Consider the following 16,094-nt stretch of genomic DNA (forward strand, 5'->3'; position numbering starts at 1 on the left):
TAAGGACTGCTAATTGAGGTTATAAGCCATATTTTTTGTGTCAACAACTTTGGGGCACATTTGCCAATCTAAGTCCGTACTGAGACTGGTGTAAAAAGAAAAAACACCTCAAATGAGAGGACAAACTTTTTTGTGAAGTTTATTTTAATTTTGTTCTTTCCATCACTCTCCTTTAATGCAATGCTTAAAAATTTGTGGAAAAAAAAAAACATTGATGGAAAAACGTATACTGCACACATTATTGGGCCCATTGCCCTTTTACAAGATGTCTAGAAGTCTTCTTGTCTCCAGAGACATCAGAAAAGATGGAATCATTCACTGTGGTAATCCTGGGAACCCTGCCCAAATCACAGGGCTGAAAACTCAAGATTCTGAGCAAGAATGTCATCCAACTTGAATCCAAACAAAACTGTAAAGGTGAAAAGCCTTCAGGGTGCTTGTGAAACTACAAAACAGCAAAACACTACCAACCGAAAGAAGCTGAAACATGTGTATGGAGAATAGCACCTATGTGCCTGTTTTTATCCTTTATGTTGAGAACATAAAAAGTGTGAAAGTATCTTGAAGATATGAACCTATTGAGGTTTAGTTTAAAACTGATAGTGTCAGTTTTAGTGTCATTAGTGTCATTTTGCTGCTGCATTGCCTAACTTAGCTTATGGCAAGACATTATCCTTCACAATTTTCTGGTATGATGATATATGTTTTTATGAGCTATGACAAATCCTAAAGTAGCAAAGATTTCCAAAACCAACATACTACTATCACCATGTTTTACTGATGCTCCTTTTGTTAAATACTGTGTTTCTTCCAAAACAAATCTTTTTCTCCTCATAAAGAAAGATGTAAAACCACAGAAAACTTTCCCAAATATGTTAATCTGAAAAGTGAGGCATTTCAGTACTGTAGTGCTTTAGATGTTGTTGTGAATTCTTCTGCGAGCTCTTAGATGAGTTGTCTCAACATTCTTGGAGTAATTCTGGCAGATCATAGCTCTCATTATGGTTGGCTGGCATCTCGAAACCTTAGAAATATGTTTGTTATTCTTTTCCTGATTCATATTAGATGTGAAGGACTTTCTGTTCTTCAGTTGCTTTAGATCGAAGCATGGTGTGTTTCTTTTGGATTCTACTTCATGTCATCAAACAGGTTATTTTTTAAGGTATTTATTGGTTCTAAGGGTATGTCAAAAATTAGTTATGAGAGTGGCTTGTGATATTATGAGAAAATGCATATTAATCATAGTTAACTTGTGGTTAAAAGGGAAGAACATTTATAGGGCCAGGCCGGTTTGAGTAGCTTTAATTCTCTTACAAGTAATATCATAACTTTGATCCCTCACTTTGTTTCAGCTCAGCTGTATGTTGCCTGTTTTAAACATTTATTTGACTATCTAAAACATGTGAGAAATGGTTATTCATTGATATGAATTTGCCAAAAGCTTACTTTTTATCCTTATTTTGTTTGTCTGTTTTGTGTGTCTTTTTGGTTTAAGGTCAACTTTTTGCTGACAATGTCAAGAATGCGCTTTAATGATGTCTAAATGTGGTTGAATGGTAGTTGGGGAAAAAATCAAAAGGGCTGATTTGCCTGAATTACCATGTCTTTCTTAGTCTAAAGGTGAACAGGATGTATTTAAAAAGAAAAATCCCCAATTCTGCAAATTCTTCTGGGCTGAATAAAGACAAGGACTCATCTAACAAAATAATGTCCATGGACATCCACTGTTTTTAAAGGCTGTTTCAATCATTAAATGCAGGTGCTGTTTGCAATTTTAAATCTAGCCAGACATGCCTGAGGGCATTGGACCTTGCCAGGGACTCTCTACTCATGCCATTCCCACTAGTCTGGTGTTAAGGAGGGGGTAGCCTACCCTCTGTGGATGAAGAAACCTAAACCTCAACAGACCTTTTGTACGGCAACTTCAAAAAGAACAGCGGCACAGCAGGAGCTTTGATCATGGGGCTAACACAAGAGAGGAGAGGGGTTGGTTTTAGGAATGGGGAGGAGTAGACACCCCTGCTCAAGAGCTAATAAAAAGACACCAATGCACAGGTGCAGAGAATTTTGAGGAAAGTTCAGACCTATTGTCCAGACACAGACATTTATAGTCCTATGCATGCCGTGTCACATGAGGGACATATGATGGTTGCCTCTTTGATGCCCACCTGTGTTTGTACCTGAAGGCAAAGTCACACAATTATTTTGTGTTCTGGTTGTGGCTTTGCGGTCTAGTGTTTCATTATGAATGCCTCTGAAGGCTGAATGGATTTACTGCTGCAGGGATTTATGAGTTTGCCCTAATTTGTGCCAAACTGAGTGTGTACATAATTATGAATGCTGAAGGTATTCTTAACAGGCTTAACGATGCTACAGTATTTTTTACGTGTTTCAAAACTTTTAATTTGAAACTTTAAGTCCATCCTTGTAAAGTAAGACTTTTCCTCCTGCAACCCCAAGCAAAGGCTGAAGCCATTTCAACATGAAAACTATTTTGATAATTTTGCGAGATATTGGAAAATTAATAAATCCAGAACACAATTAAAACCCCATAATTCTTAATAACATACGTATGGTGACTGTGCCATTGAAACGGCTCTTTTAGGTACTTCTGATTATGTAGTTAAAGCTCTTTTGTGGTTCCTCAATCCATCCATCGACTCATTTTCCATCACACTTATCCCAAGCGGGGTCGCGAGGGGTGCTGGTGCCTATCTCCAGCTGTCTACGGGCGAGAGTTGGGGTAAACCCTGGACAGCTCCCCAGTACTTCTCCAAGATCATCATACATTTTCTGTCAACAGGACTGAGCACATCGGTGATCAAATCATGTTGGTTATATGAGTTGAGACTGAAACATAAACAGATAAATAGAAACTCAGAGAGCACTGTACAATTCCCAAGTAGCCATAGTGAGAGCCATTATCCACAAATGGAAGAAACATGAGAGTGGAAAACCTTTCAAGAAATGTGTGGATCCTGTTATATGTGGCAGAAAAATATCACATTATTTTAGCAAAAGAGCATAATATAGTCACAATACAGTCAAACATGGTACTAGCAGTGTGCCTTGTTGTACCTGATGGAAGCATGAAAATCGCAAAGAACAACGTCTAGCCATCAGATCACCTTGACGACCTTTAGCTCGAGCACACTCGAGGGATGCAGCAAGAAAACAATCTAAAAAAACAGAAAATGAAGGTTTTGCTGTGGCTTTCTTAAAGTACAATTTGACCCGGAAACAGAGCTGTGGTGTGACCTTGAACGGGCTGTTCTCGGTCAAATGGGTGGAATGGTATTTAATACAAACAGGCATTTATTTTCAATACATTTGTAATTTTTGTGTTTACTTAGGTTACCTTGTTTTGACATTCCGATTTTTTTTCGATCGAAACAATTTGAATGCGTAAAAGGGCGAACATAGAAGATATTTGTAAGAGGGCTGTTTGTTCTTTTAAAGCACTTTTAGTAGATATAGTAATGAAAACAGTAGACATTGAACCATTTTTGGCTTCAGATCAAGTTTTCAGAATCTCCAAAACCTGACAGCTTCTTACATTTAATTACTTTATGTCAGCAATGATTTTGAGAACTTTCTCTGGAAATCTTTCATGGTATTTTCATCTATCAACTGCCCACAAAGACCCAGCCTCCCCTGGCCCTTTTCAGCATATTGAGCTAATCCCTACTCAGATGTATACCGTTTTATGTTACTGTTGCACCAGCTAAAAGGAAAGAGGTTACAAGCACAACAGCGTGCTCTCAGAGTAGGTCTTAATAAGGGGGAGGGGATACGCCAAACAAAACAAAGCAAAGGAATGTTAAAAATTGCAAAAGTTTCCGCTGTAGTTTTCCACAGGTAAGAGGTCTTCTCAAAAGACGAGGTGTAAACAATCTAAAGGCTTCCAACCAGGTGACGGGATCAAAAGAATGCTCTGTTAATGATTTCATTACTTAAACAAAAGAGGGAAAAATACTTGGAGAAAACATATAAGTGTCTAATGCTGCCAGTTTATACCTGCTATAGTCCCATGTGGCTGTGTTCCCAGTGGAAAAAGATCACAGGGAGAAAGTCGGACATCAACAAACAAGCCGGTGGCCGCCTTGCAGCAGAATGGTCAAACAACGGAAAGTCACAGCCTGTTGTCATCAGGGGTAATAATTGTGTGCACTGATAAGAGGTCAAAATGTGGATCAGTGCTGAAAATAGAAATCCAATAACACCACAGGAATAGATGATGCTTGAAGTGATTTGCAGAACTACTCATTTGCCAGGAACTGTGTCATATTTTGTCAAAACACATCTGTAAAGACGCGTAGAGCTTTTAAGTGGAATGAAAAGGGATCTTTTTTTTGGGGGGGGGGTCGTGGGGGTAGAAAATTCAGCGTAACCTTAATTACGCTGAAGCGCCCCTCATTAAAATACTGAGAAAATACCTGCCTTCAGATGTCCTATTAAAAAAAGGAAAATGTCTATACCTTTATATCAGTATACAGTTGTGCTTGAACATTTACATACCCTCCCATTAGAAAATTATAAATTTACAATAGTAATTCAAATAGCACATAAGAGAAAAAAGTTAATAAATATAAACTAAATAAATATTTACTAAATTATAATCTAGTGAAATGTTGCAGAACATTTTTTGTTCAGGAGCTCCATCAGGCTTGTTTCATTTATTCATCTAATATATATATATATATATATATATATATATATATATATATATATATATATATATATATATATATATATAAATATTTCCATTCTAATATTTCTATTCATTATTACTTTTGTCAGTGTATTTTACTAGCAGCTGATTCTTTTCTTTTTTCTTTTTGGCATTAATATCATATCTTTAATGGAAGCAAAACTTTATAAACAGCGACTCTGTCAAAAAGGTTTTATTTGAGAACATTACAGAACAAATAGCATCGTGAAGACCTGAGCACACAGCTAAAAGTTTAGGGATAAAGAATTAGGTTTTATAAACAATATACGACTTTATAAAATTGGCAAAGGTTTGAAAGAAAACCAGAAATTACCTAAACTGACCACTTAAGGACAACATTAATCGGAAAAGCAGCCATGAAGGAGCCAAAAGCTAGTTGGGACAATATTTTAATACCACAATTATTTGTTATAAACTCAGCAAATCTTACCATTTTAAAAGACTGGTTAGAGAAGAGTCATTCTTGAAGAAAAGTCAAAAGACATCCCAATTAAAATTTACATGGTACATGGACCGAGGGTCACCTTCTGAGAAGAGAAGATAATTTCAATTGCATATCTGTGCCAAAATTTGAAAAAAAATATTGTCATTCATGATCCCAATCCTTTTGGATGAACTTGAGCTTTTTTTGAAAGACAACAAAATATATTTTTTTCACATTGAAATACTAACAGCCATACCTACTGATGCAAAGCATATATTTCATATTTGATTTTGTGCATAAAACTGAACAATTCCATCCCTTTTCTTTTAGATAATTATTATAAAATGTACAAACATCCCAACAAAATAAATGAAAGGTTTTGGTGTACTGCAAGGCTGGCTCCAGACTTCACAACAGTGCCTGCACTGTTTTAAAGCTGCCTGTTTGAAATGGAAAACCTTGGAGAGGAATGTTACTTGGGGACTATTTGGACACAAGCTCAGTGTCAATGAAGGACAAATCCAGCCAATGAGAATTCAAGGTGTTTTACTTGTTATGGAAAGTCTTTGATAACCACAATCATAGTTTCCTAATCAGCTGACAGACATGGCTGCCTTTGGAAATAGTTGGCCCGAGTCACTGTGGTCACACCCCTGTAGGTTTGTGTTGGTGTGTGATTGTGTGTGTGGAGGGGAATGTGTGTTTAAAGGTCTTTGCGACAACAAAGGCAGGGGTCTTGTTGATGAGCTTTACAAAAAAGGACAAATACTAATCCCAGTTTGCTTTACCTGTTGCTCAAAATATCATTACGAGTTAGATGTGCTAATATACATCTATATATAAAACAGTCTTTCATATTCAAATAAAACAACATTCAAATTATTGTTGACATCCTGTCATAGATGGAGCTGATTTTTATCAGGGGCTATTCATTAACTGAAGCCTCAATTCCAGAGAAACTGTTCTATTTAACTTGCAAAAGCATTTCCTTTTAAAGAACTGAATGGTTGTATTACAAGAATCTTTGCCATTCAAATACCTGATTTCATGACCTCCATAACCAGAAAAGCCATTAATGTTGGAGTTTAAGTTTGCCTCTCTGTCAAGCCTAACCTACAGTTTCCATTTAAAGAAGACTTGTCTTTGTTTTTATGTGTTTTTTTTTACACATGCACAGCTCCTCAAACGCACACAGTTAGATGAGCAAACAGACCATCAGGACCTTCATAGCCTGCAATGGCACAAGCTGCACTGTATCTAAATACACTATATTTTTATATACATGTTTTTCTTCAAGGAATGTTTTTCATCTTCTACACATTTTTTCTCTAAAATTTTTTCATGTTTTATATTTTTTTGTAACTTCTTGGGATGGTTTTTCCACTATAAGTGTTTTTGTTTTCTGTCTGCGTATTTTTGGGTGGATTCTAAACTGGGAGCCACTAAAAAATTTCAAAAATCTCAAAATGAGAATAAAGATTCCGGATTTTGCTCTGTGGAATTTGGAATATGTTACTAAAAACTAGTCAGCCTGCTTCAAACGGCTGTTTTTTGTGTTGTTTAGAGTTTTTTTAAACATCTCAAATGACCAGTAGATTGAGGCGATGAAGAAGAAGGTTGTCTGAGGAGGGGAAGTTTAAAATGAATCATTCCTTAGAAAAAAACAACACAACAACAATAGAAATATGCACTTCATGCGCTGCCATTTTTTTTTTCTTATTTGCTTCCTGTATTTATTTTATTAGTCACTTTCTGTTGTTTCCTGCTTGTCATACATCCAAGGAAGGAAGTAATGGTTTGTTTTTTTCCCCACTAATATCCATGTGATCTAAGGGCTGGTTATGTACATGTGATGTGTTTCATTTCTGAACATGATTTTGTTTCAAAACATGTTTGCACGGCAACTGCTTTTGATCCAAATCTCTCCAATTACAAGTGTATTGGCCTGATTTAAGATCAATCAAGGTCAATATGTGTGGAAAAATTTAAATTTTCATGTACCAAGAATAGAATCATTCTGATAAATAAATAAATAGCAAGCACAAAAAACAGTATTATAATAAACATATGACTATGTCATATAGTATTTGTGCTTCTATCTATTTTATTACTTACAGTTAGGCAACTTTTATTGTAATTTTGTATGCACAGAGTGTATTCGAATTTCTATACTAAATTACTAAAGAGAAAACTGATAAGGACACTTCTTTTTTCATTGGATTTATACTGGAACTGTGGCACACAGATGCTGCAAAGTACATCTCTGTCTCTAAATGTGCTGCAGTTTTCCTCTTTGGAGTCTAGAGCTACCTTAGCACAGTGACCAAAATGAGGATACCTACAATGACTAGAGGAGACACTGTTGCTGAGCATGAATTTGAGAAAGTTTACATGGTTATTTCAAGTATGTGTTTGGTTCAATGAAATTCTTTGGTTTGCTGATAAGCATGGTGGTGGAGCAGTGATGATCCGGGCTTGTTTTGCAGTCATATAATATTGTTACCTTATAGACATTTACTTGACATTGTCCTGTCAGTGTAGACCAAAGTGTTTCTAGGGTTAAATGTGAGGTCATCCTTGTCACAACTCCGGCTTGACCAAAATTAGATCCCATAAACAGCTTCAATCTACAATCTACAGCCTAATGGCTACTCTATCGGCCCAGATACTAACTTGAACTGCCAAAAAATAAATGAATACAAACTTCAGTTGAAGGTCATATGTTGCCGAATACACATTTAGATTGTCCGTATGATAATATCATATGAAAAAACTATGAGAAAAAACTGTTTTTGCACTGTTTAAAAAAGTATCTGACAACTAACATGCTCATGCAGAGTGAAAACGGCTCACAGAACGATACATGTCAGTATCACTAAAGTTACAGTACAAACCAACACTAAAATACTGCCTTTTAGCACATAATTGCTCATCCTTCCTACCTATTTCCCCTCTTTTACAGGTATTTTTATTGTTTTTACTAGGGTCCCTTTTCACAAGCAAAGGTCACACGCAGTAAAAGAAGGTGGTTCAAAAGGTGAGGGAAGGATAGTGCAGAGTATGGACGAAAGAATTTTTGTGTGTGTGTGTGTGTGTGTGTGTGTAAAATAGGCAGCTGCAGAAGAAGAATAAGTAAGACAGAAAGAAATAAAATGGCTTCTCCTCATGCGGTCTCTTTCCTTTGAACAGGGGATTCCTCCCTCATTTTTTTTGAGGATGAAAACGATTAACACCTTCACCGTTGCCATGCCGACGCGGGGTCTCTGGGAGCATTCCTGCCCGCGAGTGCCCACAGTTCAAGAGCTCCAAGTAATTACTGACAATCTGTCTGCACTTCTGTATGTGAGAAAGAAACTGAAGAAAAAAAACAGAAAACAGTATTTGGCAGTTATTAGCCCTTTTTTTTTAAAGTATGCACATACTGTTAGAAGGCGCCACATATCTAATGAGACATGTGGCAGACTTAGAGAGGGTAACACCATGGTATTCCTTGTTACTTTACTTTTAATCATTATTTCACACACACAACTTCATTTCTCACCTCCAGCTTAAAAATAGGACAAATTCCTTCATACTGCATAATTGTCACTTAAAAGACTAAGACTGCCTAACTTTGTTCTGCATGTAAGAAAAATGTATTGAATCAAGGACATTGTTTATTTTATTCAATGCAACTTCTTAACTCAGCCTCAATTTACAGCAAATGTCATTTCATACAAGTCAAATTAAAGTTGAAATCGATTAATATAATTTCTATACAATCCAGTCATATTGTCAGATTAATATCAGGTTACAGTATAATTATATTTTAGTGTACAATTTAGTGTACGATTTTAGTAAAAAAAACAGCCAATGAAATGAAACCAATGGAATGAAACCTCCTAAGGTCCGATTTCCAGGAGGTTTGTGTGTCTTAAAAGATATTGTAGAAGGTTCAAAGATTTGTGTTTGCAAACCAGCAGACACTGTGTGCTAAACATGTTTTGCGTCAGTACCTTCATCAAAATGCAGATCATATCCTAATGACCAAATCTTGCAAATTCATGGGTGGAGGATATACAAATATCAACATTTAACAAGTGCAAAGGAAAGACCAAATCTGAAACTTCAAGGTGGCTACATTTTTTTGTGTCCTTTTTAGCACTTCTAAAGGTCAGGTGCAAATTGATATGCAAAAATATCTGTAGACGTTGTTGCCACGTGGAGGCATTGGTAGAAAACCAGAGGATGAAGAGAAAAAAAAAAGGGTCCATGGGAGCAGCGCTAATTAATGCAGCAGGACAGCAGACAATCTATATACAATTAAAAAATAACCAACATTTTGTGGCATGTTTATGAAAATAGAAGATCAAATGAACCTGCAAAGAGAGAGGCAAATGTTATTCAGTATTATCATTATCATAAAGCAAGACAGAAATTGATTATCCTTGAATCTTATCCTTCTTTTACACCCACTCTCAAAGTGCCTGCAGAAGACGCAACCTGCTCATTTTAATGGTCAGAACCAAATTGGTTTCCACGTCTTAACATTTGTACAGCAATCTTTATAGATCACCTGCAACATAACCACTTACTGCATTTAATAAGAAAATTAGTACCGTATTTTCAGGATTATAGTGCGCACCCAACCATAAGCCATGCCCACTAAATGTTTTTGAAAAAACTGAAAACGTGCACTCTTTATTTCACCTATGCAAGAATTGAAACCAGTTTCTTTATTGATTCGGTAGCTTGACTGCAGCAAACAAATGTCAAAATGTATGAAATCCAGACGCTTGTTCTCCGTCGAGCCTGCTGCTAGCATGTTCCTGTGCTACATAAGAATTATTTCTTTTATCCTTTCATTTCCAAATTTGACTTCCCCCTCTGGCAAATCCACAGAAAAAGTGGCACCTTCTTATAAGCCACATGGTTCAGAGCGTGGGAAAAAAGTAGCAGCTTATAGTCCAGAAAATACGGTACATGCAATTAAAGAGGGGCGTTCAATAAGTAATGCTCCTGACCCACTTCCAGATGTTTGATCGACCTGAAATTTTGCATGTGAAATTATTTAAATCTCTATCGATTAAATAGCAAATTACAGCTCTAAACTAATTGTGGTTTCTGATTTACAGGTGTTCAAACTGAGTCAAGTCTGTGTTTTTGCATTTGAAAGGACGCACACAACGGGAGCCTTTTGATCAAATGAAAGTGGCTTATAGTGATAATGTCCCATAATATAACCTTTTAAAACATTTTGCAAGGTCATATAACGGGCATCATCACCATTAGTTATTTTAATTTCTTAAAAAGTCTCCCGTGGTGTGGGTGCTTTTAAATAGAAAAAACGGCTCACTGCTCGACACTCAACAGGCTCCATTTCAGACTTTACATGTACTCAGTTCAAACACCTGTAAGTCAGAAACCACAACTAGTTCAGAGCTGTAATTTGCTACTTAATCTATAGAGATTTAAATAATCTCACATGCAAAATTTCAGCTGGATCAAACATCTGGAAGTGGGTCAGGGGCATTACTTATTGAACGCCCCTCGTATACACCTATTATCTGGAATCTATGAAGATCACACCCCAAGAGTACTGGAGTCCCAGTGACTATCAAGGAATCATTAAGCCAGGAGTTATTTCCATGTAACAGCCAGAGAGAGATTACAAATAACTCTGTTAAGGACTCCATGCAGGATATTTTTTTAAAAGTTTCACCGAAACAAGGTTTACATTCCATGAAAAAGAAAGACAGAGAGTACAAAGAATTAATTACATCAATGGTGGAAAAAAAAGTTAAATGAAAATGTTTTCTGTGATGCACAATCACACCATTAGATGTGGCTCACATAAAAAGAACAAAAGAAAAAAAGTTATTTCTTCTACATTTCGTTACCAATTTGATTATCTCACAGGCATTTAGTAGAAGTTCTGGCAATGTTTAGATACGACAGATCTGATAATTAATAACATGGTAGTATTCAAAGTGCAGGCTTTACTAAATATGTAACCCGGATTAATCAAGACTCACTTTTTCAAATCTACATTTCAATGGGCTGATTTACAAGTTGCCAATTAAACTAAAGACTTAAGTCCTGTGTTTCAAACTACCGATCATGCAAACACTATTGACATGCAATTAGCCAGGGCTTTGTTCAGAGGCACTCTGTCACTGATGCTTTGTGATTCATTCTCATCATCCTTCCAATTTACATTTGATTGTGTGCAAATGTTGTATCACAAATATGACAATGAAGTGTGTGACTTTTCAATGCATGGGGTCATTATGGTAATCGGTATCAGTACAGAAAACTGAGAGACCCCAGTGGAGACTTTTTGGATCTAATCAGAATATGTTTAGTCCTTCGCTGGATCCTAAACTTGTTAGATTTTAGAAAATCCTTTTACATTAACCATGTCAGGAAAGTTATTCAACTTTTTTGAGGTTTATTGGACATGATGAGCCAATCACAATTTTTCTTATTAACCCTCATCATGCAAAGCAATACACAGTCAGAAAGTAGGGTGCTGGTAGCATAACCACACAGCTCTGTTCTCTTTTTGTTTTTAACATTTTAACGTGAGCGCTTAGCTGTTAAGAAAAGTCTGGCTGTTTTTGCTTGTTTTTTGGGGGGTTTTTTGTGCTGGTGTCATAGGTGATGAGGCAGGTTAGTCTGCAGCTGTTTTTCCTTCCTTTGTCACGCCGTCCTAACATCAGGACCTATGGATTAGGGTTCAGTTTCTGCACAATGTGACTGTGACATGTGGCTATAAGCCACACTGCTGAATAAGTAATGATGAGACCTCAGCAGAGATGTAGGAAGAAGCATAAACATACTATTAAAAGTATGGATGCATTTACACATAGAATGAATCAGCAGTGCGGTTCAATGTAGAGTTGCATAATATCAGCCCATTGCAAGAGCTGTTTACAAAGGGACAGTTCCTTGTTGATTGGTATGTTATGGTTAAGTGTGTGTGTCTGTGTGTGCGAGTCGGGGTGTGTGTGTTTGTGGATGCAGACTGCTGACCAGGCAGCTTTATACCAGAGCCTGGGCCCTCAAAGACACACTGTCAGCACAATGCCTGTCACATCAGCCAGCCAATCAGAATCTTTGAAACACAGCCTAAAGGGTAGGCAGGAACCAATAGCTGACCAGGGATCCAGTTTGATTCAAACCAGCGCTGGCTTCCAACTTATATCTTATAATAATTCAAAAAGACAGGAGAATAAAGAGGTTAACATTGAAAATAACATTGAGAACACACCTCAGTTATCTAAAAGAAATTTGAATTTGGATTCCTGAATTAGATCCCATTTGACCATGTGCTAGTTGTAAGATGGGAAAACGTAAGAACACGAGAAAGTCAGATAATGTGCAAAGAAATTGCTTTCTCCTAGATCTTTGCACTTTTTTTATGTTTGATGTCAAATTGGACATTCAGCTCAAGACTGTTAGGAAACCTTATACCTTCCAGGTTAAAATGCAACTTTTTGAAGCCATTCTTGCCATCGTTTTTGTGCCTTTTTTTATACCGTATTTGGGGCTGCTAGGTGACACAGTGTGTAGCACTGCTGCCTTGCAGCAAGAAGGTTCTGGGTTCCCGGCCTGGGGTCTTGTTTACATGTTCTCCCTGAGCATACGTGGGTTCTCTGCGGGTACTCCGGCTTCCTCCCACAGTCCAAAAAAAACATGACTGTTAGGTTATTGGCTTCTCTACGTGGTGTGCGTGAATGGTTGTTTGTCCTGTTTCTCTGCGTGTTACCCTGCGATGGACTGGCGACCTGTCCAGGGTGTAGCCTGCCTCTGTTGGCATTTAGATATGAAAATCATATCATGCCCAAACTTTTTTTTATTTTAGCTCCAAGTCGGAAAACCACATCAGCAAATATCACAACAATCATCATAAGTACCAATAGACAGTCAAGACCTTTTCCAATACTGTTTATTCTTTAAAACCATGCAGGATATTGAATTCTGAGCTTCTTGAAGGCAGACAAATTCACAGGTTGGAAGTAAGAACTTAATGTGCAGGACACACGTTGCATCTATTCTCCATTGACTGACCATACAAAAAAGCATGTTTATTTAAGTAAGAATGGAATCCAACTCATCTTTATTCATCAAACTCCTGTACATTGTTTCATGAAAAATAACCACCCTCCCTTTTAAATGGAATACATGTAACTTTAAACTGGAACTACTTTAATATGCACAACATTTTGAATACTCAAATTGTTCTATGCTTTTATAGCCACAGGTTGGCTGCAACACAGCTTAAAACAACATAAATATACTTGTATGCAAATAGGAGAGGCTCAGTTTTGGAATGGATGACTCATGCTTAAGTTGAATAGCACAAAGCTATATGTCATTTTTAAATGAATGGTAAAGTCTGTCATCCAGGATGTGCTAAGGTGACACAGATTAGTATGAAACTGCAAACCTTAATGCAGTTTAATGTAATTTCTTTTGATCTCTGGAAGAAAATAGAAGTACCCAAAGAGAACCTCCACATGCAGGTATACTTGAAAATTCGACAGAGGTTGGTCTTAAATGGAGCAAACCGATCTAACTCATCACCAGGTATGTCAAGGATCATGTGAAAACACATGTGAATAAAGAGAAAAAACTTTAAGTGGACCTCTGAGTTCTTCTTATTAGAACAGGTAAACATAATGGATAATTTGGACTCATTGGACAATCTTTTGCCCTGCTGTGTGCCCCCAGCCGGGTTCATCGACCAGTGGGGGATTTTAGGCTTATGTCACAATATCCTCTTAGGAATGGGCAGTTAAAGGGATCAAGTCATGGGAGGGAAGTAGAGTACTTAAGCTAAAAACTTCCGTATACGATGCAAGGAGAGAATATGAGACAGCTCTATTCCTGAGGATTAGCCACCAATGTAGCTGCTTGAAAGAATTGACCAAAGGCCTTTGAATGTGATTATTGACCACTGAATAACAGTCCTTTAGAGATAAATTCTGGTCAGTGGTTAAAAAAAAAATCTGCTTTGATAGATAAAATATAACCACAGAGTGGCATGAGGTTACCCCCGTTTAAGCTGAACGAACTGAGTAAAAACACCAGTTTAGAATTTGTGATAAAAATGTGCTAATCTCTCCTCTCTGCAAATTGTTTTACTGGCTTAGCTCTGAGCTGTATGCAGCTTTTTTCCCCCTTTTTCTACATGATTGTTCTCAAATAGTCAACCCCTGCACAGGACCTGAACTAATGCAATAAATACTCGTTCCTATCCAAAATGCTCAAGACGGTATGCTTTATTTTTTACTATGAAATCTCCCACTCAAGCCCTGCAGCATGTTCTGTACCCTCTTGCAGTGTTTTATGTAAACACATACCCCAAACACACTGACCAAACTATAAAGCTAAAATATGATGGATGACAAGTTTTAAAATGGACAGAAAATCTGTGCAGAGTGTCATCTGTAACCTTTTATAGTTTTTAGTTTTTTTCAAATTAATTTATTGAGGGGATGCCCTATATGGAACACGTCTCTTTATTTGGAAGTATTAATGCCATCTGTCTTTAAAGAAATACAATTTTGACTTTATAATCTTACTAAAATTATTTCCTAATGAGTTCCCTGAAGTAACAGGTACACAGTACCCAAAAAATGATACTGTAAAAAGGAAATGCTACAGGGTATATTTATGTAAGACTTTTTTTTTTTTTATAATAATTTTATGTAAACATGCACTTCCAGCATCTTGGGATCACCGATTCAAATATGATAAATGGAACTAAAATAAAACACATTTCTTTAACATAAAGTCTTATCTTAACAAGTGCTCTCAGATGTTATTATATAGCTCTTTATATGAATCCTGGATATGAGGTAATATGAATTATATATCTTCAAAATTCTTCTTTTCACATGAGAGAGGAAGTAGAGGTTTTATTGTCATATTGTGTTGACAGAGTAACCTAATAAAAACAGGTCAGACTGTCTGTCAGCACTCAGTTACAAGGAATATAAGGATCCTCCATCCATTTTGAATAATTTATCTGACTGCATTTGGCTAACTGGTGGATTTGCAAGCAAAGCAAGACAGTTAGCTGCTAACCACCAGTTTCCTGTTAGGGCTACTTACAAATCTTATTGTTTTTGACCATTTCTATGTCATATTTACAAATGCTCTTGAAAAATGAACAGACGTAGAAGGAGCTTAAACCATTATTCTGTTTGACAAAACCCCCAAAAGGGAAGTAAGATTGCTTTAATATCATTTTTTCAACAGAAAGGCCACTTATATATCAAATATGAATATTTTTGGACTGGCTAGAAAAAAATATATGTGAATCCCCTATGCTGTTTGTCAAACTGAAATTAACTTGCTGTGGTTAGTTTTACAAAAGGTTTTTTCGTTGTCTCAATATCGTTAACCCAATACTATTTATAATGTGTTGTATGTGTTATTACAAACCTTACTTTTATTTTTTTTTCTTCAAAATGTTTAATTTGCATAATTTTTACATCATATGATTGATAGAGCCAAAATATAGTAGGTCACATTCATAAAGCAAGAAAAAAGATATCTTAAAAATACTCGGCGACTCCAGAACTTGCATTTAGAAAATAAAATTTACATTTCATTTGTAGATTATCTAGAATAAAAATTGTCATCCTAAAGTAATCTTGCAAACACAAACTGATCCGTAAACTGCTATAATACCGACCAGCAATGAACCACTAATTAATACATTCAATTTACTATGCTGCATGCTATTATTATTAACTTTGATCCCCTGTGTGTTTTTTAGAGAGCAAGAACTGTTTTCTTGCTAGCCTAAAACTAAAGGAAGACCTGTGCTGTTTCTACACTGCAAAAAATGTAAATCTAAGTAAGTAAATTTTTCCTAAAACAAGTGCATTTCTTCCTGAATTGAGCAGGTAAGTAAGACTTTTTGCCAATGGAATAAGACAGTTT

Source organism: Cyprinodon variegatus, unplaced genomic scaffold (assembly GCF_000732505.1).
Source record: "Cyprinodon variegatus isolate N-32 unplaced genomic scaffold, C_variegatus-1.0 Scaffold490, whole genome shotgun sequence".
NCBI lineage: Eukaryota > Metazoa > Chordata > Actinopteri > Cyprinodontiformes > Cyprinodontidae > Cyprinodon > Cyprinodon variegatus.